Source organism: Stegodyphus dumicola, chromosome 2, assembly GCF_044657685.1.
Source record: "Stegodyphus dumicola isolate Sdum_Otavi_A_Nest chromosome 2, ASM4465768v1".
Taxonomy (NCBI): Eukaryota; Metazoa; Arthropoda; class Arachnida; order Araneae; family Eresidae; genus Stegodyphus; species Stegodyphus dumicola.
In genome coordinates, this window is record NC_140769.1 from 7350629 (window position 1) to 7377310 (window position 26682).

Sequence of the window (26682 nt, forward strand, 5' to 3'; positions counted from 1 at the left end):
TATGATACGCGCAACATTTGACAATTTTTATCTCTTGTGTACATTTTTAAATTTTTAATTTACAAATTATTTATTTATTTACAGTGTTCATTTCATTTATTTATTTCATTTCCAAATCTATTTAAGGTATAAAGAAAAAAAAAGTATAACTTTTTAATTATATAATATGAGTTTTCTGTTTTCGAGTTTGAGTATTTTTATGATCGTTTCGACGAGCCCAAAGGTTCTGTGCCCCCTTAAACTGTAGGGTTCTGTGAAAAACCAGCACGACTGGAGGCGACGTTCCGTCTAGCTGAGGAAAAGATGTCCTGACTAAGAGAGAAATTTTGATACTTTACCGAAAATGTTCCGTTCGCAGCTATGTCCCGCATAGAGATCAACCAGTAAGACGAGAGTTCTGCTTCTGAAGGATCACGGGTAATTTCTGATACGGCGATATCTGTAGTTTGACATCGTGTACGAAAAAAATGGATGCCGATTTCATTAAAGAAATACGAAAAAAAAAAACTATATTTACCTGCTGTTTTATGATAATATAACAGTCTAAGCCATTTTTTAAATGTTTATGTACTGATTAAATTTGAAATCGTGGAAATTTCAGAATATACATTATTTTAGGGCATTCTTGTACTTTTGGTGATTTGTTTACAAATTTTTTGTCCCAAAATTTCATCAAATTTGTTATATTTCATATTGACCCTACACATGTAGAAATGTTATCATTGTTAATATCATGTTATCATGTTAAGAAAATTTGTTTTTACTAAATTTAAGGTGATTAATTTTTTAAATTCTTTTTATATGCGCGACTTTTTACCAGTTACTTATCACTTAACTTTTGTATTGCATAATCAGCGACATACTGTAAACAACATAAAGGTGCATAAAAAGGAAAGCATAACTTAGGTAATAATGAGAATACTCGTTGAATTTGTATGCTATTATTTTATGTCATTAATAAAAAACCTTTTAGATTATAAATACATTAGGAACTATACTTTTATTGTAAATGCTATATATTGAAACATTTGAAATTTATGGGTTTATTATTAAGCACGATGAAAACGATTAGTATATATATTCATTATTATAAATCTTATTCATCATATTAATACTAATAACATGCATCAACAACTTTTAAACTATCACAATTCTCTCTCTGTATATCCAAATATGGGACTTATTAGATGTGTATTTAACTGTATATATGAATATAAAAATGAACATTGGCGAAAAGTTTATTTGAAGCACAGCCACTGTAGTCATCAGTTCTCTGCACATTTTCCTCGCTATGGAATGCACAGCTGAAAAATAATTGATAAGCATAGACACAAAAGAGTTTAGACGTTTTTGTTTTGGGGATAATACATAATTATATCCTATGTATGATTTACACAGTATTAGCATGGCATATGAATAACAAGAAATTTAACATTTGATCACTTTAAACATACAGTGCAGAACGAATTATCGTTTGTGTATTTATGCTTTCTACCACCTTTCTCTTACCTTCCATGCATAACAAACAAGTTTAAAATAAAGAGAGTGTGAGCGATATAACACGGAATTTGAAAGCAAACGTCTCTTTCACCAATCTGGGCGATAACTGATTCCTGTTTGTTAACTGATTATCATGGCATATGAATAACAAGAAATTTAACATTTGATCACTTTAAACATACAGTGCAGAACGAATTATCGTTTGTGTATTTATGCTTTCCACCACCTTTCTCTTACCTTCCATGCATAAAAAACAAGTTTAAAATAAAAAGTGTGTGAGCGATACAACACGGAATTTGAAAGCAAACGTCTCTTTCACCAATCTGGACGATAACTGATTCCTGTTTGTTAACTGATTCAAGTCTGTTTACCAAGTGAATATGGTAACCCAGCTACGCAGTTTCATGGAAATAGGGGTTCTGAGAAATGTGTCTTTCGACGCCATGTTCCTGCTAGCAATAGCAAGCAAGATAGCGGTTTCAGGTGTAAATTGAAATGGTAGTACGTGTTGACGCTGCTATCAAGGAAAAACGTCGAACTTAGTTCCGGCTCCAAAAGGTAATGCTATATTAAGATAATGGAAGATTACAAGTGACTGCATTCACCAGCTGGACTCAGTGCGACCTCGAATGGGATCTTTTGCCACGCCTGCAATATAGCCTCGACGTCCGCTCCTTCGTACATCTGCCTTTTTCTCACACATACAGCTGCATCTTGTTGATGCTATCATCCATTCTGCACAGGACGTACAAAATAAGGTTGATCTGTTTTTCGACTCACGACCACTAAGTTTTTGATGAATTTTAGATGTCCAAAGCTTGCATTTTATTTCATGGCTGCATAATCTCGGTTAGATGTTAAGTTTATTGCTGCTAAGTTCTAGTTTAACCTCCAATAGCAAATAAAGTATAACAATGTAATTGCAATTGTCGCCCAGAGGGTATAGTGGTTAGGGGAGGTAATCCGCTGAGTTGGCTTCCGACACAGGTATAGATATATCCATGTAGAATTGGTTACCAACTCGGCGGGAGTCAACCACTAGCTACCAGGCCGCAGCCCTGGGCAGCCGACATTTATAAAATGCAAAAAAGAGATATACATGTGCATACAAGGCACTTGAAGAAGAAATAATATACAAAGAAATATATACATGTGCATACAAGGCACTTGAAGAAGAGTACAACAATGAACAAAGAAATATATACATGTGCATACAAGGCACTTGAAGAAGAGTACAATCAATATATATGTAATAATAAAATTCCATAGTCAAGAATATACTTAAAATTCTAACTGTATGTTCTTTTCATTTTTAATGGCGATGTTCTCTTATTTGAAAGTACGTGAAATTAAATCCACAGCCCCGTAGTCAAGTTGTTTTTCCCGCCTTTTCTACACGTACAGTTTTAGAATGTTCTGGAAATATTTCAAGCGAACTGGATTGGCTGACGAGGCTGACGTCATTTCATGGAAGCTCCGCCTTTCCAGAGGCTATAAAAAGACTCGCAAAAAGGAATATTGGGAGCTTTTTCTTAAATGTCACGATGCAGTAAACTTCATACAAAATACAAAAAGTTATTAGTAATTCTTTTATTTACTCCGGATATCTGATTTTTGTAACTGCTATTTTCTCCTGAATAATAAATAATGGATCCTGTTTTTTAAACTTATCGTCTGAATATTTAAGCTACGACTACATTTATGATTCTTCAGCATTCTATTTATTCCGGACAAAAGCTGATACATCACACATATATATATACATATAAATAAAACTCATATACAGATATATACACACTTACATACATAGATATTCCGAAACAAATAAAAGTATACATACTCTCACTCATATTGATATTTACACCCATGCATATACATTATCATGATAGTTAAAGTTTACAAGAAGCATGCCATTGAGGTAAGCGTGATAAATTAGGTACCGTAAATAAAAGATATAAACATGTACAGATACATTACAGCATTCAGATACAGTACAAACTTTATGTATGATAACCTGGCACAGCATAAATACAAAATTACATATTGAACATACATATCACATACTTTGTTGCTGACATATTGAACCAGCTTATATAGACTTTTATGACTACTATCTTCCAGTGTTAGAGGAGTAATTGCTAGTACAATAGTCAAATATTGTTTTCAGTTTCTGCTGGGCAACTTTGTTACTTTGTAGATTCTGGAACCAATTTGGCCAGAATCTGGCTCCCGGTTGCTTGAGGCTGTTAAGTGCTGTGTGTGGGCAGAAGAACACAAAATGATCTGACTCCTTTCCTTCATACATCTTCCGCTTTGGCTTGAGTGGTTAGGGGAGCCTACTACGGTAACAAAGGGCCAGGTTTGAATCCTGGAGAATACATGGATGTTTGTAAATGTACAGTGTGGGTGCGGCATGGCGGCATTCTAAATATACGGCGAGCTGAAAGTCCTCTCGTGTAGATTGGTGGAAGACCCTGGAAGACCCCGGATCCTTCCCCCGGCCTGCTCTTCCTCAAAATTGGGGGTGGAAAATAGAAGTGGCTCTGGCAACCATTGTTCCATGTAATATGGGCAAGACAGTAACAACAGCAATCACAATTAAAGTTTCTTGCAGTTAAAGAGTCTTATTTGTAACAGTTTTGTAATTCACATCTGACAGACTGATTATGAGCGCTTTTCATTCAATAACACAAGAGTCTCTGTCCTCTTTCGCTTGTTGTGATCAACTATTTTCCTAGTGTAATTTAGTAAGAAATGTACATGGAGATCGCAAGAACATTATTCGATTAAGAATTAAAATTATTTGAATAAATTCTTTGTTTTAATCTGCGTTTCGTTTCTTTCTAACTGCAAACAAACATTTACCGTATAGAGACGCGTATTTCAGGGACTGTTAGGCGTTTCGATGCGTAACCTCTGAAAAATCAGCCATTGCTCTTCCTGGAATTAGAACTACCAACATTCGATTTCCCAACAGAACATGCTAACCAGTTACACTACTAAATCAAGCAGAGGATAACGCGAGAATTTCTTTAAATGGCGCCTTTGAAGGAGGTGAAATACAACACTCAGTCAGCCACATTTGGCCGAAGACGAATTATTATCCAAAATATTTTAGATAGTTTGTCACTGTAACGGCGCTTATGCTACTGAAAACAGGATATATGAAACGTAACGTGTCCTTGACAAAATTCAATGCATGTATCTTCCAAATGCTAGCTGAGGATTCAGAAACAAAAGGTGAGCAGACTAAACTCCAAAAACTAACAATATCACAGGAAAAATCTCAAGCCATGATATTTCATAAGCCTTCTCAAAAAATGACCAGATTACCAATATTCCACATTGACAACAACAAAATCAAAATAGTCAAATCCTTAAGATATCTTGGAATTACAATAGATAATAAACTTAACTTCATTGAGCACCTACAGAAAATTAAGAAGAAAACCTCCAGTATAGCTAACAACCCGAAAAGAATGCAAGGTGTCGGATGGGGCTTAAACACCCAGATACAAAAGCTGTTGTATAACACTCTTATTAGAAAAGATAGCACTGTATGGTGCAGCAATATGGGCGTCACCAATGACGGTGAGAAAACAAAAGCAACCTCAATCCATCCAAAGGCCCTTTCTTTTAAATTATTCCCGTGCTTACAGAACAACCTCAAATGCTGCAATGTTTCAGCTCACCAACAGCATCCCCCTATTCGTAGTTGCGGAGCAGGAACATGCAAAGGCTTGAGTTCTTCAGCTAAGAAAAGACTGAAAAATTAAAAATGAGATAATAGCTGCCAGCTTCTACACCTCACCGACTCATCCATATGAAAGACATCCAGCTAGCCGAAATAATATAACACTATGCATAAGGCAGAATAGATACCAAGCATTATATCCAAAGATCTACACTGATGGTTCTGGCATAAACAACGGAAAAGGATGTACTATGAAAATATATCTCAGTGACCATGAAACAAAAGACTTCAAGTTCCAACTTGACAAAGAGAATAGCGTTTTTCAGTCGGAGCTGTTCGCGATTTTGCAGGCAATCAACGTAAGCACACATCATCATTTTCCAAAGACACACATCTATACAGATTGTCTCTCGGCAATGCATGCACTCGCGAACCCAAATAATAGATCACCATTAGCTCAGGAAATTCTTAGAAAGTCCTCCAATGCCCAAGGCCAACACTTCTTTATAATCTGGATCAAGGCCCATGTTGGTCATAAGGGAAACGAAGAGGCTGCCAAATTAGCCAAGAAAGCTGCACAAGGAATCAATGCCAAGAAAATAAGCATCCCCTGGCCAGCTTCTCACCTCAAACTAAAACTTCAGATCACAACTAAAGACTTATGGCAACAACGGTGGGACGATGCAAATACAGGCAGAAGAGTTTATAACCTCTTCCCCAAAGTTGACTCTCCTCTAATCCCTCTCTCCAGACATATCACGTGGTTTATCACAGGGCATGGTCCCTTTCAAACGTACCTCTATGCAAGAAATCTCTCTTCATCAGACTCCTGTGCACGTGGTGAAAAGGGTCACCCCAAGCATTATCTTTTTTTCTGCCCGTTGACAGATTCCCTTCATCTAAAGAAGCCCAATTCAGAAGAGGATTTATTCCCATTTCTAAGATATGCAGTCAAGAATAAGCATTTGAGGAATAAAATCACGAAGGTTATTGACTTTTTGGCAGTTAGAAGTCAAGAGCTATGTAGTGTAATTTAACCTTCAAAGAAATGCTCCAGCCATAGCAAAATAAAGCAATTAAATGCAGATATAATATACTCGGGAGTACCTTTATAGGAAGAAATAAGCATCGCAAAACCATATGAAGCACAAAATAGGTCACTCACAAGTAGGGTAAGGGGCTCCTATCTGTTTACTTCAGGTAAATGGTAACAGATGACCCCTACATTTCTATGCAACATAAGATCACCAATTACCTGATAAGTAAATACATATAATAAATAGCCAGTGTGATAAGGTCACATAAAAGAAGAAGAGACTGAAGATTAATATGGACAAGGATGTCTCGTGAGAATAAGCTGAAAATTATTATCTTTTTAACTTACAAACACGTTTTCAATAGTTGTTAAAATAGTCTTTATTAAAATAATTAAATCGTTGGCAATGTTAAAAACGCAAGCTCGAGAGCCACGAATTGCTCTCGCACGTAAAATGTATAGAATTGGATTTTTAAGGAAAAGACAGTTTTTTCTCTTCAGAATGGTATGTAGCTATTTTTTTTTAGCATTCAATAAATTTTATTATGCTGTGTTTTGTTTTCAACCTGATGTCACAACCCAGGGTTTGCATAGCGGTTTCGGCCACTATACCACAGCAGTAAATATTAAAAGTTGGTGGCAGCTTTTAGGGATTGTTCCTGAGAGTAAATTTAGGAACGGACTTTTTCGCCTATGAACTTGAGTTTTATGTTAACAGTCAAGAGTTTCTTCTCTTCAAGAACGATCTAATTTCGCGTGCAAGGACAGTTCGCGTGGTGAAGCCTCTTCAGTGACAAGTGACAGTGTGTCAAAAGGGAACGCCAGAGGAAGCGTGATCTAGTGCCACAAAATAGTGGGTAAAGGTGTAGAATTGGGTGGCCCTTGTTTTTTGGCCATTCTTTTTTGACGCCAATATCGGCGCCAAGAAGGTACAATTTTAAGATGGCCGCAACTCAAAACCAAAATAAGAACAGAAGACACCATCAGTTTTGAAATTATTCCTAATGATATTTCATATTTCACATTTTATAAGAATGTTAATATTTTTAAGAATAATAACATGCAACACTTACTTGAATATATTAAAACAAGTTTTTACGTTATAAAAAGAATAAAATTTATGTAATATTAACGATGGGTAAAAGCTTAGAATACACTTCGTAAACAAAGTTGCGAAGGCGGAGCTAATTGACGTCCATAAATGGGTGGGACTAAGCTTGTGACGTTACAATGTATTCTCTCATAGCCAGAGTTGATTGTGGTATTCTCTATAGATATAGAAATAAGTATAAAAATTGTTTATATTTCAAATTACCATGGTACAGTAAGTGAATTCTACCAATTACTAAAACTGTAAACGACGTTCTTACAAATTACCTTATTGCTATGTAACGGCAAAATCTGCATTATTTTCTAACAGTTTTAAACTTCATATTAATGAAAATAAGAAAAATATATTTATTGCATATCAGAATCATACACAGCTTTCATATCACTGTTTCTTAAATTCCTAAATCTCGTCATATTCTCTATAGGCATACTAAAATTCTAAAATTAGTAAATAAAAAATATATTTTCTCACAATGATGAGGAAATAAGAAAATAAATACTACAAATTTGGAACACTAAGCAATGTTTTTCACTCACAGAATCAATGAATTCATATTATCAAGTGCAATTACGATAACACTGCGTATTAAAATAATAAGTTACTTTTAGGGTCAAAGTTTACAGTTTTGCTACTGTTGAGTAAATCGTCGGACTATCAAGATTTATCGTAAGTCGGAAAACATTATCAACATATAAAAACCAAGGAATTAAAAATAGAACTTAAATACAACAAAAAGTTAACTAAAATATAATTTACCATCAAAACAAATTTAATATATACAAACGAAATATTAACCATTTCACATTAAATATATCACATTACTGCGCGGCATCACACACATCCTCGCTTTGCCTATGTGCACAATGATCTATATTTACTCGAAAAACACTACTTACACAAACTCGACGTCCATGTGCACATCGATATATTTTCACATAAAAAAATCCGAGAATTTCACAAACTCGGCATCGCGCACAACCTCGGCATTGCGCACTCCCTTGACTTTTCCCATGTGCACATCGATCTATTTTCACTTACAAAAAATCCCAGAATTCCACAAACTCGGCATCGCGCACAACCTCGGCATTGCGCACTCCCTTGACTTTTCCCATGTGCACATTGATCTATTTTCACTTAAAAAAATCCCAGAATTGCACAAACTCGGCATCGCACACAACCTCGGCATTGCGCACTACATTTCCCATGTGCACATCGATCTATTTTCACTTAAAAAACATCCCAGAATTGCACAACCTCGGCATTGCGCACTACCTTGACTTTTCCCATGTGCACAGCGATCCATTTTCACTTAAAAAAATCCCAGAATTGCACAAACTCGGCATCGCGCACAACCTCGGCGTTGCGCACTACCTTTTCCCATGTGCACATCGATCTATTTTCCCTTAAAAAATCCCAGAATTGCACAACCTCGGCATTGCGCACTACCTTTTCCCATGTGCACATCGATCTATTTTCACTTAAAAACATCCCAGAATTGCACAAACTCGGCATCGCGCACAACCTCGGCATTGCGCACTACCTTGACTTTTCCCATGTACACATCGATCTATTTTCACTTAAAAAAATCCGAGAATTGCACTAACTCGGCATCGCGCACAACCTCGGCGTTGCGCACACCCTTGCCTTTTCTCATGTACACATCGATCTATTTTCACTTAAAAACATCCAAGAATTGCACAAACTCGGCATCACGTGCAACCTCGGCATTGCGCACTACCTTGACTTTGTCCATGTGCATATCGATCAATTTTCATAAAAAAAATCGAAGAATTGCACAAACTTGGCATTGCGCACTACCTTGGCTTTGCCCATGTACACAGCGATCTCGTTTCATGTAAAGGAAATCACACAGTTGAATAAACATTTATAATTAAAAAAAACCGCGCAGTAACATTATAAACCTAACATTTCAACTCAGTTAAAATATAACTTACGTTTTCTTCAAATATGAAGCTATAGCATAACAAATTGTTTTTAACAAGAAGCGTAGGCAAGATTACGACATAAAACGCATATCCAAGCCTAAGATAAGTAAACAACGAGACTTGTGCAACATCTTCTAAAATTGAGCCTGATGATGTAGTTTACAATTCGTAAAAAATAGAACTTACCTAGACCGCTACTTCGACATCTCTTCCGCACCGTCGGAAAACTGCGGCACATACAGATCTTTTATGCAATTCAAAAAGTCTCGGAATAGATCTGCTTCCACCTGATTTCTATATTGTCTTCGCCACATATACTCCGCAAAATAGGAATAAAAAATATCTTCCGACGATATCCGAACACTGTTCTTACGGAATTCCCGCTTTATATTGCTCCACATACTTTCAATGTTGTTTGTACGAGCACCAGTAGTAGGTTCAACAAAGTTCAACGAATGGTTAACTCATAAGTGCTGGAAACCTTCATTCTTCCAACAATCATACGATTTCCAGCAATCTGAGATAATCATCGTCCCAGGCAGAATTTTTCGCCTTATAACCTCCAGCAAAGTCTCTCTCGATCTGTCTTCCACAACCTCAAAATCCGTTTCCACTCTCTCTTTCGATTCCACCAAATACCCATTAACCCTTCACTCGTCTACCTCTATTATACTTCCTTTTACCAAACTTGCTTTCATCAATCTCCACAATCATACCAGGACCTCCGATCATCTCACTCTTTTTCACACATACATCCATACACACTTCTCTACAAAAATTACGCCATTCAACCACAGTTTTATTCGATTTCACATTCACCTCATTCATAATCAGATTCGTACCGGATTCATACACCCACAAATATGAAAATATTAAAATCTCAATAATACTCATATTACTCTCTTCAAACCTCTTACAATGATGAGCATTCACACTTTTTTCACGACAAACCCATTCGTAGCCATCCGATCTATCCTTGCTTTCAATCAAACGCATATCTTTCATACAAACAGGACAAACAGACCGAGAACTAATCAAACCTTCATGTATACACCAATCAATAAAAGCTTAATTTTTTTTCATTTTGTTCCAATTCAAAAAAAAAAAAAAAAAAAAAAAAAAAAAAAAAAAAAAAAAAAACGCATATTAATTTTTCCAGACATTCTACTTTCCTAGATAACAGAGAAAGATAGCGCTAAATTTCAAGCGGGCTACTAACAGTAAAAGAAAATGCTCACGCAATCAAATAAATAAATAAATAAATAAACCAATAAAATTTTAATTTAATTTTTACTTAAATTACTTACGCAGTCACAAAAACGATCAATAAAATTTACATTTAATTTTACATAAATTACTCCCGCAATCACGGAACAACCAATAAAATTTACATTTAAGAAAGTCGCAATGATGACGTCATATCAGGTTGAAACAGAGTTACGTTAACCCTAAGGTGACGGTACGGATGCTGAAACTAAGTTAAAACTATCGTGGTAACCAGAAAGGGCGTTTTATCGCCAAAATTGAACAAAATTTTTCGCCAACCGAAGGGGCACCCAATTCTACACTAAAGCCAAATAGGGAAATTTTCCGGAAGAATATCGAAGTAAGTGCCAGGAGAGTTAATCGAAGGCGTCTTCAAAATTGGCGAGTACCATTTTTGTGATTTTGGAGAGGTTATGCCAGTTATTCGAGACTAGGCTTATTTTGGATATAGAGCAGGAAAAGGTTGTCTCTTAATTAGCATTTTTTATATACGCTTTGTTTGTAGGCATAGGTATTATCATTAAGTGTTGTAAAGCAATTTGTGTTCAGAATTGTTAGGGAATTATTCAGTTTTGGAGAGATAGACCTGTTGTTTTTTTGTATTATTGTTTTTCGGGGTAGGTTATTTTTCTTTAATTTTCCATAATGGGTGAGTTTATGAGGAAATTTACTAAAGCTCTGCTATTGGAGTTAGCGGAGGAGTTTGAAACAAATGTGTCTCAGGCAAATAGAGTAAGAGAAATTAGGCAGGCTATTCTAAATGCCGAGGACTATGAAGAAGAAGCTGCGAAAGAATACGCGGCAAGAATTTGGGCTGCAATTCAGCAGAGCAAAGCAGAAGAAATAGCCGAACAAGAGAGAGCAGAACGTGAACAAGAAAGAGCAGAACGGGAACGTGAACAAAAGAGAGCAGAACGGAAACGTGAACAAGAGAGAACAGAACGTGAACAAGAGAGAGCAGAACGGGAACACGAAAGAGCAGAGCGGGAACGTGAACAAGAAAGAGCTGAACGTGAACAAGAGAGAGCAGAACGGGAACACGAAAGAGCAGAGCGGGAACGTGAACAAGAGAGAGCGGAACGGGAACGGGAGCGAGTTTTTGAACTGGAAAGGTTAAAACTGATGAATGTGGTTCAGTTGAACAATCTAGAGAAAAAGAGGTTAATTTGAAAGATCTAGTACTGCGTTTTAAACCGAGTAATATAAATATTTCATTATTCTTTAAGCTATTTGAGAAACAAGCTCTAAAAGAGAACGTTAATGAGATTGATTGGCTCTCGCAATTAATTCCTTTATTACCTTACGATGTAGCCCAGTTAATAGTGAAAGAACCAGCGGATAAAGGGGATGATTATCAGCATGTTAAGAAATTACTCATGCAGAGATTCAAGCTTAGTTCTTGGGCACTAAAAACAAAATTTGAAGAACATTCTAGAAAAAACGGAATGTTATGGGTGGATTTAGTGTATGAATTGAGAGTGTATTTAGAGAATTGGTTGGATTCAGTAGAATTTCAAGATTTTGAAAGTCTTAAGGAACTTATGCTCACTGAGCAAATTAAGCGGCGAGTCCCCCTAGAAATAAGAGAGCACTACTTAGACAATTGGGAAGAATTTAAAACAGCTTCCATTTCAGCAGAGAAATGCGACAAGTATGAGGCTTTGCGAAGAGATACGAGGAAGTTAGAACAGAGAGCGGGGCTAAAGAAACCATTTGAGAAAGATAGAGAGCGGTATATAAATTCTAACTGTAGTTATAATCAGAAAAGTAGTGGTCATCAAAGAATTAAATCAGAGGAGCATAGAAAAGTGGAGGCTCCTAAAAAAAGGCAAGTTTTCAATGAAGCAGGTTTCGAGAAATAGCGGAAAATAAGGTGTTGCCAATGTGGAAAGGACAGACATATCCGACCTAACTGTTCATCGCTGGAAAAGAATAAGGCTAATCTGGTGAATAATCTAGGAACGGAGAGTTTAGGAAAATGTTTTGAGCCGTATTTCAAGAAAGCAGGAATTAATGGGATAGAGAGAGAATACCTGAGCGATACTAGAGCTGGTATAGATCTGTGTAATAGTATTTGAATTAATACTAATGACTTATTAGGGGAAACTGTATGGGTGAAACAGCCTTTGGACACATAATGTAAATGTTTACCTTTGGCGAAAGTCACCATTGAAGGTGATTTTGGTGTGGTCACCACAAAAGCAGCGGTTACTCCGGTAGAGTTAGATAAAGAGTACTATTTGTTTGGGAATAAAGCTGCACAGTTGATTGAGAAAATTAGGGAACGACCGGTTCTCTTAAATGCTGTGGAGACTCGTAGTCAGGCGCATGCGCGCAGGAGTTTAGAGAGAGCGTGTGCAAAAGACTTAGATTCCAGATCGGAAGAAAAGAAAGAGATAGAAAATGAAAGGGCCGTCAATAATGAGCATTCGAAAGAAAGGAATTTAACCAGTAATACGGAGGAGGCAATTAAAATTGCAGACATCAGTTTAGAAGAAAGGTCTATCCTTGCGGATGTTTCGCAGAAGAATTCTCGGAAGCACAAGCAACAGAAACTCATGATAATGTTCAACACCAAACAAAATTTATTATATTGCATACTGAAGGAACACAAGATCTGCAGAATTCGATATTCGAAAAACTCACTTCTATCAAGACGTTTTCTTCTGAGAAATTGCTTCCAAATAACCTTGCTGTAAAAATGATGTTCAATTATAATGCTGAATCAAATGCATATGCTATATGGCGTACAATGTATAAGGAGGCATTACCAGCCATTGGCGAGTTTTCTTTGGGTGAACTGACAAATCATAAAGTCAGGAAAAAGAAATTGGGACCTCATCCAAATATAGTTGTAAATGTTAAAGAGTGTCCTATCTCAGTGATTGATTATTCGAGATCAGATCTACGGACAGCAGGAACTTTAGCATATGAAGTATATGGAGGAGCCAATCATTTTTGTTCTGTAAACTGTTGTTTGAAAAATGATTTTTGTAGCGTTTTGGAATTATATTTTTGTAGATTTAAATTTGTTTGTATAGTGTGTTTCATTTTCAAAATGGTTAGAATCAAATGTTTAAGTATTAGCATTTTGTAAACTGAAAAGGTACTTTGTGTAGATTCAAAATTTAAATCTTTTTGTTGTATTTTTGCATTAATGTTATCTAGAAATAAGTGCAGGGTAATGTAAATGGCTTCTCTATTATCACTTAAATGGTTACCACTTGTGTTTTGAAAGCAGTGAAAAGTATTTAGAATTTTTCCTTCCATAGTCAAGAAAAATTCCTTTATGAGGGGAGGAGTTGTGATGAGGTCGCATAAATCTACGACGAATGATTTCAAATTGCAAATTCAGAGTGCAATATACGTAATGAAATCATGGGACTAAATATAATTATTTAATTGCTATTAAAATAATATTAAGTTGTAAAAAAATAGTTGTTATTAAAATAATATTAAGTTGTAAAAAATAGTTGTTATTAAAATAATATTAAATTGCTGGCACTGTTAAAAACGCAGGCTCGAGAGCCACGTATGGCTCTTGCACGATTGATGTATAGAATTTGATTTTTAAAAAAAAAGGTTTTAAGTTTTTTTCTCTTCAGAATTGTATGTAGCCATATTTTTAACATTCAATAAATTTTTTATGCTGTGTTTTGTTTTCAACCTGATGTCACAACCCAGGGTTTGCATAGCGGTTTCGGCCACTACACCACAGCATAATCGTCTGTAGTAACGGCAACCGCCGTCAATAAAAGGTGGTGCTTTTCTGGGTAGCGGAGCAGTTCATTTTCAGTTCGAAGCAGTGCAGACCTGTAAAGAGGAGATCTGAGGGTATGATGGTTTCCAGTTCAGTCTGGGTTCCGGTCCATTCCAGTTCCAGTCAGGCGTTTTCGAATCCAGTTCAACTTAAATGGGGAGTTATGCCAGAGAGACCACACGGATTTTTGTACTTACTAGATGTGTTCTTTTCCTCAGCAGCCGAAAAGCTGACAGTTCAAAGCATTCCTAGGAATTTGAATGTGCGGGTAATTTTCCAGCTAAGATGTTAAGTTTGTTCATGATGTTAAGTTATCATCATTTTGTAAATTTTAGTTGAATAAACCTTTAAGTTTTGGACAAGGTTTGTGTTCTTCACAGAATCAAGATTCGAAGTCAGATATATAAAATAACAAGAGTCACATAAGTCACAAGAGCAAAAATTACAAAATAATTGAGACCCATACAAGGGGAATATAGACTGGTTATAATAAATTAAGGAAAATCACAAAAATAGCAATAACTCCCTCAAAAATAAGCCAAACCGTGTAAACTTTGAATATGTTGTCAAGTAAGAGTAGCTGAGTAAAACTGCAATATGCAAATTAGTGGCGCTGCACTCGTAATACGTCATCTGCGAGGAGAATAAAAGTCCATGTTTTAGAGCAAGCCCACATATTTCACTGTGATAGTGATATCAGAAATCTGAGATAGCCAATTCGTAACAATGACCTCCAGGTATCATCTGTCTGCAGAACTACGATGGAGAGTGTTAGCATAAATTTAGGTATTTTGCATAATGAAACTCGAAAGGCATACGAAACGAACGTGCGCCAAGATATATATTGGCGAGAGAAAGTAAAGTTCGTGAGCAATGCAGTATATTTGACTTTCACCTTAGCTACGTGGAGTGTATTGGTTTAATACTTCGACATAGTATAAACTATACTTTAGTTTAAACTATGTCGAAGTATGTTCCTGTTTTTCTTTTTTCTTATTGCCTAAAATAGGTAAGCCTGATATTTAGGACTGATGATGATTCTATGTAAGTTATTCTTTTCAATACTTCAGTGTTTTAATGTCTGTGAAGATTATTACTTTTTGTTATGCTTAAATTAAGCAAAAATCTCCTATTTTATTAAATAAAGATTTCGTAGTTAATTTTTTGACTTAAGATTCTTTAATGAAAACTGTGCTTGAGGAAACTTACTCATTACGCCTTCAGTGCTAATGCACAATCCAACAAAATATTATGAAACTGATTAGGGTAATTGCCTTGTGGAAATGCTTCTAAACGAAATTCTAAAATTGAAATTTTGTAATGTTGTAAGATTCCAGGGGCATAAAGTGTTAAAAACTCTTTGTTGAAAATACTAGTTACAAAGTTTATAAGAATAATTGTAACAAATAATTATGTCTATTCTAAAAGAATAAATTTGTATAGAAAAATTAATAGATGAAAATTATTCAGTGTGGGAATTTAAAATAGAACAACTTCTAATAAAAGAAGGTTTAGACAATGTTGTATTCGAAGAAAAACCGGAAACTGTTACTGATATTTGGTTAAAGAATGATCGTAAAGCTAAAGCTTTAATATGCTTAAACATTTCGGATTCGCAAATTATCCATGTTTTGCATAGCAAATCTGCAAAAGAAGTTTGGCAGAAGTTAAAATCTGTCCATGAACGTGTAAATTTAACAAAAAAGTTATTTCTTCTTAGAAAACTATATTCCATTAGATATAATGAAAGATCTAAAATGCAGGAGCATATCAAAGGAGTACTAAAATTGGCTGAAAAGCTGCGTAGTATAGGTGAAGAAATTAAAGAAAATAACTTAATAGCAGTATTACTATGTTCTTTACCAAATTCATACAACTCCTTAATAACTGCAATAGAAAGTAAATCGGAAGCTGAATTGTCGCTAGAATATGTTAAAAACAAACTAATAGATGAGTATTGTAGACGTGTGGAAACTAAGAATGTTCAAAAATACGATTCAGTTGCTTTAAAAAGTAAAAGCGAAAATAAATCAAAATATGTTACACAATATTGTACTTATTGTAAGAGAAATAACCATACGATAAATGACTGTTTTCATTTAAAACGCAACGCTAGAACTTCCCCGAAAACAGATGTGGGTAACAGTAAAGTAAGAAATTATTCTCAAAATTATAAAAGCCAAATAGCAAATACGCAAAGTGTAGAAATAGCAAATACGCATGCCAAATAGCAAATACGCAAAGTGTAGAAAACATAACAAAACTTAAAGAAAATAATTATCTTAAAAGTATTGAAACTGAAAATTCGCAGATTCAGTTTAATCAAGTTCTAAAAGTGGAAAATAAACATGAAAACACGCAAACGCAAGAATGGGTTATCGACTCAGGAGCCTCAACTCTTATGACGAGTGGTAAGAATTTTTTCTCTCAGTTAAATGTATCTAATAAACAAATAGTAACTGTAGCCAATGGTGCTAAATTAAATTCTTATGGTATCGGTGAAAGCTATTTTAAAGTTCAAAATTTAAAGGGTCAGATTACACAAATAAAAATTAGAAAACGAATTATATGTACCAGGTCTAGTTAGTAATTTACTTTCTGTTCAATCTGTTACGAATAAAGGTTGCATCGTTACATTTGATAGTAATAAGTGTTACATAAAGCGTAATAATGTACTCGTAGCCGACGGCAACGCTCAGCAAGGTTTATGTGGTATGTTCTACTTGTGTAAAAGCGAAGCTAACTGAAAAATCTTATCCCAAAACTAGTTTTAGATTTAAGAATCCACTGGATTTAGTGCACACAGATGTGTGTGTGTGCCAATTGAAGTCAACAGCTTAGGAGGGAAAAGATATTTCGTAACTTTCATTGATGACTATTCGCGTTATACTCAAATTTATTTTATTACTTCAAAAGATGAAGTATTCGACAAACTTAAACAGTATGTTGCATCGACAACAAATAAGTTTAGAAAGAAAATAAAGGTTCTCAGATCCGACAACGGTATAGAATACTGTAACGAAACAACTGAAAATTATTTAAAGAAACTCGGCATTTTTCACCAAACTTCGGTTCCTTATTGTCCGACACAGAACGGCGTCGCAGAAAGGAAAAATCGCTCTTTAATAGAAATGACAAAAGCTATGCTAATAAACTCTAAATTACCGAAAGGATTCTGGGCTGAAGCAGCAGCTACTGCTGCATATCTTCAAAATAGGTTACCAACTGAAGCCACAGATAGAACACCATATGAATTGTGGAATGGTAGAAAACCAAACTTAAGTCCCTTACGAGTATTTGGCTGTAAAGCATTTTATTATGTGAACAAAAAAAAAACGGCGTAAATTCGACAACAAAGCTGAAGAAGGAATATTCGTAGGATAAGATTTACGAAGTAAGGGATACAGGATTTATGTAGGCGGAAGGAAAATAATAGTAAGTAGAACTGTTAATTTTTCAGAAAACTCGTCTTTATCTCACAAGCATGCAGAAAATAATGCTGAAGATTTAGAATTAATTCACTTCAATAACTCGCAAGGAGATAAGGAAAATAATGAAGAAACATCTCTTGGCGATGATTTTACAGAAGATGCAAAAAGTTCTGAAGAGTTAATTAAATGTGAAGAAAATGTAGAAAGAAGGGTTTCTAGCAGATCAACCAAAGGGGTCCCACCGGAAAGATTCTCTGATAAAGCAGAAGACGAAGAATCAATCTTACCTAAAAATAAAGATTCAGAAAGCTTTGAAGAAATTCTAAACTTGAAACGTGAACAAGAAGAAACGAAATTCTAAACTTGAAACGTGAACAAGAAGCTTGGATCAAGGCTATGCAAGAAGAAATACATTCTCTAAAAGAAAATGAAACCTATACACTTACAGAATTACCACCAGGAAAACATGCAGTAGGCAGCAAATGGGTGTTTAAGACAAAATATGATGAAACTGGTAAAAATATAAAATACAAAGCACGCTTAGTAGCCAGAGGATTTACTCAAAAATACGGCAGTGATTATGATGAAACGTTTTCACCAATAGTGAAACACACTACGATAAGAATTTTCTTAGCATGGGCAGCGTATAATAATGCCAAGGTACACTGCTAAAAAAAAAAAAAAAAAAAAAAAAAAAAAAAAAAAAAAAAAAAACTGGGACAGTGCTATATCTCCCGTTCTACTGGGCCGATTGACAAAATTCAAACTGCGTTTTTCATGTCTCGAAAGCACGACTTAGAATATATATTAGATTTATATATAGCACTATTCTAACATAGGTATTTTGACACAAAATCGGACTTTTTCTGAAATAACATACCAATTCTTTTCCATATTTCGATTCTACGGCTCAAATTATGCCAGAATACCAAGTTTTGTAAAAATCGTACGAGTAGATTTTAAAATATTAGCTCACAAAAAAATGTTAATTGAATTTGGCAAATATTTATTAATATTTCTTTTTTTATTAAAACCTTTTTGATTTTTCCTTTCACATTTCGGAACTTAGGTTCATTCCAAATAAAATTTACCAATTTTTGTGTTTTATTTTTTAAATTTCTATTTTTAAATAATTTTTATAAATTTTTCGAAAAAAATTTTGAATTATAACCTATAAAATTTTTACCATCATCTTAAAGTAGGTGTATTTTTAAGCATATCTGCAAAAAATTAGACTTTTTTATTCAAAATTTTCTAAGATATACACGAATTTACATATTTTCGCGTTTTAATTTGGCATCTTTTTTTTGAGCGATAATAACGCCAAATGTGGTTTATGGATTTTTGTTACAGTGAATTGCCACAGCTATTTTTAACCTTAAATTTCAAGTAAAATTTTACGGAGAATTAATATGATATTGTTTCTCTCAAACAATATTTTCTATATTTCAAAGATGCGTAATAAATATTTATTAATACTATATGAAAAGTTATTTTTTTTTAAATTATAGATGATATTATTCAAATTTTTAACTATTTTTTTAATTTCTCTCTTTCTTCCTTTTTTTAAAAAAATAAGAGTAAATTTTTGTAAGAGTAAATTTTTACCTTCGGCGTTTTGTCGTCTGCTACTTTACTTTAACTTCGCTTAATTCGAATTGTCTAAAACTGAGAATTTTCTTTTAATGTTTATTTGAATTTTATGAAAATATTTTATGACATTAACTGTATGATATATTTCTAAACAAACTGTTGCTTATGAAGTGGCTGAAAGAGCGGCTGATACTATCATCCATATTTTTAAATCACAGTGTATTTTTATAGAAATATAAGATTTAGAATAATCATTTTTATAAAAGTCAAATTATGATATAAACATACAACCCTCTAGAGACTGAATTAATGGAAGTTCTATGGTTATGTAGAAATGATCTGCAGCTACTTAATGGCTGGATAAGTCATCAGGTTCTGTGGACAATCCTTAAAATTCTAATTTAGAATGTAATTGTCAAGAACTGAATCCTTATCATCAGTAGTATAATAAGTAATTATTACGGTTATTAATAAATCCTTCTTATAAAGTAACTGCAAATATTTCAAAAAACTTTATGTATGAATGCAAATATTTTTAATTTTATATTAATCAAGATTGCACACGATATTATTTATTTACACTTCAATTTTTACCGTCAACTCTAGTAGAAGTTACAAATCAATTATATTTAATTAAGGATTGAATTGGATTGGATGGATTATTTAATTATGGCAAAGCACACGAGGGATATCTGCCTAAAGGGAGGGATGCTTTCGTGGAGGACTTTCTAAGGCAAACTGGCTGGTATACACGTTACACATGGGGAAATCCACGAAAACGCCCATGCAGCCAGCCCGTTAGCGGGATTCGAGCCTCAGACCGAACTACCGGTGTTCAGTGTCTTTATCACTCGGCCGCTGGTGGGCTATTTAATTAAGGAATGACCATCTAAGTTTAGAAACAGCGTACCGTAACAGCAATTCAATTATTGGCGCCGTATCTTTCATGTTACTCCCGATTGGCAAGCTACATGATTTTTAATGAGTATTCGAGTTTTGCTAGTAACTTCACTTGGAAATCGCGCCTTAAACTAAGTTAATTGGTTATTTGAACATAGAAACAACATGGGAGCTATTTGATTAAGATGCTTTCATAGAGAACCTTTGTAAAGAGAACATAGAAAACTATGAAAACCAACCATGCAGCCTGGGTTAGACGTCGCAACAAACAATTAGTATTTAATAATCTTCAAATGCTAGGCAACTGATGAGGCTCCAAGTAAATCTCCAATTTAATATTTTATTTGTAAATATTTAAAAAATATTGTATTCTTAGACACAAAAAGCAGAATTTAAGTTTTGTTAATTCGTTAGTTAACTACCAAGCCTTAGTGCAAATGAATATTCAATTTCTTTTGCAATAATTGTATTCACTTAATATTCTTGGAATATGAGCTAAAGAAGGTATGTTCTCGCAAGATTAAAGAAGTGTTTAAATCCAGTGATATTAGGTTTGTCTTACAAGCTCAGGATCAAAACGATTCTGCAATTGCCGAGTAGTTGACTTGTAAATGGCTCTGAATTAAGCAGATGACTTTTAATCTTACGTTATTCAGTCAGAAAACGTATTCCAAATGTTTTGAATTGCATGGCAATGCATCTTTTCATTATTTAATAACCAGTCGGAGAACCGCTTGTGTTCCGAAAATAAGTATGTGCACTCAATCGTCCTGCATGTTCTTCAAATTTGTCTTCTTGTGATTTTTTTTTCTCTCCCAAATACTAAAGTTGCCTCTCAAAGGAAAGTTTTTTGACATTGAAGAGACAAAAGGAGTATGACATCTAATTTTAGAGGCATGTCAAAAACAGATCTCTACAAGCCTTCTCTTCCATTACATGTTGTGCAGTCAGACAAAAAGTTGCATCAGCGCAAATTCTATAATCTATTTTTATTACACTCTGATTACATTATTAACATACAGTGAATATATACTAAATATTTTACTTCAGCTTAAGTAATTCGGAATTTTTGACGGAATTGTTGTCGGAACTAGGACTTAGAAGATAAGTCAAATTAAATATTTCGATAACCCAATAAATTCAAGGTCGAAGTTTCAATATTTGATTTTCGGAGGGAGGGGAAATTTTTTCAGTTTTGGTCCATTACCCTAAGTATATTTGCTTCGATTCTTTATTTTTCCATAAAAGTAAAAAATTTACGCATGGTATACATATAACGCATAGCTTGAAATTAAAATTTAATAATAAACAGAGTAGTTATAATTAAAGTTCCACATTGAAACTGTCATAAAAGGAAAACTACTGGATCAAATGTTATCAAATTTGGTAATCGTGTAGAGGAGATCATGGGAATTTATTTTCCGCGAAAAAAGGAAGTTCGAAACCTCACCACCAGGGCAAAATGGCGCTGTATACAATATTGTTAAACGAAATATGGGTCGGAATTTAACTTAACCTTTTGTTACACGAGTTTAATATGTTGTATACCCTTAAGAAACTTTGAATTAAGCAATATATCATTTAAAGGCGTTAAATTCGATAAACGTCGAGTGCGCCATCCGTGTAAGTGAGAAATTCGTCCGTGAAAACCACGAATTAGCGATTAGAAAATGTGAGATCGCAAATCACTCGCACAAGTGCGTACAATCTGGAAATCGTTTTCTGACAGATCGCTAATTTGTAATTTTTGAACCCTGAATTCGGCCCTAAAACGTGAAGACACTGATTCAAAACGCTTTTAATCGATTTGGGCGAAAGAAGTCCCTCATGCTATCTACCTAGTTGCATTGCATTCTCCTACTGCATTCGATTGCATAGCAGTCATTCCACACCGTTTAGTGTTGAATGACAGCTAGTTTTATAATTGAACCATTTTTCTCTGAAGAGCAGTCGACAGCTGGACCACTGTGATTGCAGCTCACTTAGAGTCAATGTTAAAATGTTTCGTGATACATGAACTGCAGTAACGTGGCATTTTAGATACTACGATTTTTACGCAGAGCTGGGCCTAACCTCACGTGTGTCGCACAGTTACTTAGGCAACATTTCACGAATGAACGTCTTATAGGCCAACACTTCCCCTCTTCCCACCAGACCTCAACCTCTGTGACTTTTGGCTATGGGTTTATCTCAAAAGCACTGTTTATGGTGATAATCTAAACAATTTGGCAGAAATGAAAAATGTGATACACTAACATGTCCGTAACAGTTTGGTTCATGTCCCAGCTTTAAATATATATATATATATATAATCTTTTATATTAATCCTCTTAATTTTTTTCTCGCGTTACAGATTGTATAAAAAAACATGATCTTTTATATGATTTAGATTGTTTCAGCCGATATAAGAATCGGGTCACTCGGTGATACAGAATAAACCCTGCTAGACTGTTTTATTTCTTTGTCATTTAGCAAAAATCTTTTAATTAAAATATTTATCCTTTGGACTTCGCTTTAAACTTTATTTATAGTTAAAATGACTAGAAAAAGAACTGTCTTCGGCTGAAACGCAATTCATGTAATTCATATTTTAAAAAATTGAGAAGAAAGCAAAATTTATGGGAGTCTAGCAATCGAAAAATCTAAATTTTCTTGTGTGAGCACTGAAAATAACTGTAGAAGAAAAGAAGAAAATTAGGGAAAAAAGTAAGCAAAAATTTGCTGGGAAATTTGGATGTCAGACATACCAAGATGTTTCAAAATGTTGGACACTTTTGAATATACTTTCAGTATACTTCAAAGAATTTAGGTGCTCAAAGAGAAAACACTTGGACGTGTACACCAGCAAATACCATCAATTGAGTTTGTGTTAACAGAAAAGATAAAAACGATATCATTGCAGGTTAAAGTGAATAGCGACTGGTTTTAGTTTATATTGTTGTATAAATTTAAATTACGTTATAGAACATCATATCGTATAATAAATGGAGAATCCCATGATTTTCTCATTCGAATTATTTGAAGATTCAGGAGTTTATCCAGTGATGTATGTGGATGTAACCGAAAGAGGTTTTTTTTCCCTCCTGGTGAAACAGCGACCGAGCGTAAAGTCGCTGAACGCTGGTAGTTCGGTTCGAGGTTCGAACCCCGCGAACGGGCTGGCTGCATGGGCGTTTTCGTGGTTTTCCCCATGTGTAACGTGTATGCGAGCCAGTTTCCCTTAGAAAGTCCTCCACGAAGGCATCCCTCCCCTTAGGCAGATAGCCCTAGTGTGCTTTGCCCTAATTAAATAAACCAAAACCTCTTGATGAAACTCTTTCCTTTCATCTCATACCTTCAAAATGTTTAGCCTCTAAAGACTGATAAAGGTTTAGACCAAATATTGCTGAAATGGATTGAATTGGATTATTAAATTACGTCAAAGCATGGCTATCTGCCTAAAAAGAAGGATGCCTTTGTGAAGAACTTTCTAACGGAAACCAGTTAGCATACACGATACACATGAGAAAATCCACGAAAACGACCATGCAACCAGCCCGTTTACCGGGATTCGAACCCCGGAGTGAACTACCAGTGTTCAGAGACTTTACCGCTCGACCGTTTATGGGCCTTTATGAAATCGAAGGCGATAATTTTATTTAAAATGATTGTCAGAAATATCAAGATATTTCGAAAAGTTGGATGCTTTTTAATATACCGGAATGTTACATTGCTGGGGCACTGCCCAATAATTAGTGCTACAACATCCTCGTGCCTTTTATCAGTGTTTTTATCTATGTTCTTAGCGACGCTACAATAATCAACGCCTTAGCAATCTAACCGCACTCTTCTGCACACATGAGTATTCATGAACTCATCATTCTTCATTCAAGATGTACCTGTATTTATATACAACAGAACTGCCTTACACTAACATTGTGCTCCAGCTTTCATGTGACTTCATGTACTCCATTTATCTTTTTGTGCCTTAAGTGACTATGCGTATGTACCAGTTTTTTGTGCTCTCTGTTTATGCATTTTATGCATTGTGCTCTGTATATTGTTGCCTATGCATTTTTATGTCTTTTTTATGCGTACGTCTTATTATCCAAGTATTTTTAGTTTAACTACCTACTATCTGTAACACCACAGCTTGCCTCTTCAATCTGTAATACAATCCTACTAATGCCCTTGTAAGGCCATGTACTTCCCTTTGAAAACCTCGATAATCTCCTGGTGCAGCCTCGTGTGGTTCCAGGAAGCTCTTGCCGTAGTTAGAAGAGGGCTTGGAACACATGCCTGTTTACCTCTGTTAGACACCAGGCGTTCCAGTCCTCCGTAACCTACCTACCTACCTACCTACTTGCGGAATGCCTAAAGAAAAAGAGCAAGAATAAAGTATAATGCCTGAAGAAAAAGAGAAGAAAAAATAAATGTTTGGGTAAAATTTAGTATTTGTATTTTTTTTAATTTAAAACTTTTTAATCTTATGATATTTGATTCTTACGATTTCAAAAATAAAATATTTCACTAAAATATGAATAACATTTAAGAAACCAAATGTAGGATAAAATTGTGTACAATGGGCACAATGATAAAACTGTTTAACCCGCTAGCACACGTGGCGGGTATGACATACCCATGTACATTTTTCTTTTTGTATATTTCTCGCCCATTCTTTCATAAAAGGACGAAACTTGGTGTAGCTGAGTTCAAGGTCGCATACTTAAATGGGGGGAAATTGCTGAGGTAGCAAGTGCAACGGTTTTTTAGGACCAGCATTGTTCGGGCATGTCATACCCGCGCGTGTACTGGCGTTTCTCAGTGAGTCATTTCGCACTTCTCGTTTTCAAGCTTTTAGTATAAGTTTTTCTTGAGTAAGCATGGCGCCGTACATTCCTTACGATGAAGAGATGAAAAGATTGAGAAATCTCCTTGAAACAGTTTCTTCTGATGAGGTTTCATTTAGTGAAGAAGAGGAAGATGTTGATGACGAAGAATATAATTAGTAATCATGATTCATCCATGTAGAGTAGTGAATCAGATACAGAAACAGAAAATGAAACTCTGGAATGTAGCAATGAGTTCCATGTTGGGAAAAAATGGAGTAAAATGGAACAAAAATAAATTCTGGACTAATGTTAGAATTGGCGCCCAAAATATTATAACTAAACTCCCTGGAAATACAAAGTATTCTAAAGACTTCTCAACACCTTTGGAGTCCTTAGTTGACAATGAAAATATTTATATTGATTCAATACGAGAAAATTTCACTCGTGAACGGGATGAGTACTTTCCTCAAAGCCTTAGGGATGCAGCTAATAGAATATGTTCAAAATGAACGACGACGAGCATCTGTGGTTCCTGATTTAGGACGAACACTGACCACCGATGAACATGTTAACAATGGACCGCCCTCCAAAAAACCTAAAATGACTTACAAGAGGTGTACAGAGTGCTCCAAGAAAAAAGATAGAAAGACTAGATTCATTTGTGAAAATTGTAGCAAAAGTATATGTATGGAACATATGACCTCATTTTGTAAACAATGTTAAAAAATTGTAAGTAAATAATTTTTTCCTTATTTTTCCTTATTTTTTCCTATTTTGTCTAAAATGAAGTATTAACTTGGTTTTACATTTTAATTTCTTTTAAAAAACCGATTAATTTTTTTTGGCAAATTTTTATTTACAACTTTTTTATTCGGGTATGACATACCCGGCGCGTGTTCTCGTGTTCGTCGGATCGGTGCGTGTGCTCGCGGGTTAAAGCAGTGTACGCAAGTCATCCTAAGTTAAAATGTCGGTTATACATCTCTCCTATTTATATATATCTTTTCTGAACGGAACATTGAAAGGCGTGTTAACTGTGCTTTACTGTATTTTCTCTTTTAATAAATGCAGTTTTCAAACGCATCGTAGTCTGGGTTACAAAGTATTCCTCCGAAAGAAAAGCAATTCAAATAAATAAAATCAAATTCTGGAAAATTGATATTAATAAATATATTTAAAATGCTCAGTTCGAAGGAATAAATAGAAAATTTTAAAACAATTATCTGAAGACACAATGCAACACAAATAATTAAAATAAAAGTATAAGAATTCAAAAAATACCTAAAATAATAACTATGACAAAAAATGTATACAAAGAAAACTATTTGAAAAAAAATAAACGCTGCACCTTTATTTACGCAGTTCGAATAGGTAAATAGAAATTTTTAAAACAGTTATTCGAAAAAAACCATGCAACTTAAACAATTAAAATGAAATTCGAAAAAGAAAAAAATACTTAAAATAATAAGTTATAATTAAAAATATAATCTAAAGAATATTATTTGGAAATAAGGAACGATGGTGACTTTTTTTCCTCTCACGGGAAAGGAAACTAGGTTGCCATATATTAAGAAGTTCGCCAAGTGAAGTATTCTTGGCGCAAACTGACAAAAAAGTGCCAACATAAATTTGTG

General features: G+C 34.6%; 1 long non-coding RNA gene across 1 annotated transcript in view; it reads right to left on the reverse strand.

Moving 5' to 3' along the window:
- The window catches only part of LOC146998353 (uncharacterized), a 42521-nt gene that overhangs the window by 12273 nt on the left and 3566 nt on the right, over positions 1 to 26682 (reverse strand). The window lies entirely within an intron of this gene.